Raw genomic sequence first — 897 nt, 5'->3', positions numbered from 1 at the left:
TAACAACCAAAACCATCAGAGTTCAGCCAGCTAAGCGTGGTGGACAAATCAGGTGAGAAAAAAATTCCAGAAAATAAAACAATTGCTGAAATTATCAAAAAATCCACCCAAGATAAAAAAATATTATGTAATTTATAATGGCCCCATGAAAGGAGTATATGATGCTTGGGAAAAAGCAGCACCATTTATACAGCAATCAAGGATAATTCATAAAGGAGGGTTTTTAACACTGGAAGAGGCAAAGGAATCTTTTAGAGAATATGAAGCTCTTCATCCAGAGCAAACCCTAAAAAGAGCAGATAAAGCTCCAATTCAAACCCAGAGAACAGGGATAATAAGAAACATTCCTACAAGGGCTGAAATCAAGGAAAAGAAAAGGGTTTGTAGATCAAATCTCAGAGAAACCCTTAACACAGTCTTGAATTGGACTGCAGAAAAGAGGGCAATCTTGGGATATTATCCTATTGCCAAAGAACAGCTAACAAAGCTGGTTATATTTCCAGAGGCTTCCCCATCTGACACCTATCAGTTTTTCCAGTATGGATTAATTGATACAATTTTAATTTTTAATGATTTGAAAATTATTAGTGAGTTTTCTGCAGGATTTATTGATGCAGTAAAAAGATTTAAAAATATGATTGACAACGTAAATCCAAGGGATATATCCCTAAAATTTACGAATAGTCAACTTATTTTTAATGAAGAAGAAGAATGCTTGGTTCCAGCACATCAAGTGATCTTCATGTCCGTCTTCCCAGGAAATTTTCAACCAATTGATCAAGTTCAAGATTTAACAATCTACAGTCATGAAGGAAGACCAGCCAGCACACTAGCAAGGGTCTTCGAAAGAACTAAAAAGATAACAAGGGAATCTCACACAAGAATCAATTATAAAAG

Source organism: Arachis duranensis, chromosome 3 (assembly GCF_000817695.3).
Source record: "Arachis duranensis cultivar V14167 chromosome 3, aradu.V14167.gnm2.J7QH, whole genome shotgun sequence".
NCBI classification, from domain to species: Eukaryota; Viridiplantae; Streptophyta; class Magnoliopsida; order Fabales; family Fabaceae; genus Arachis; species Arachis duranensis.
Note: the sequence above shows the minus strand (reverse complement) of the source record.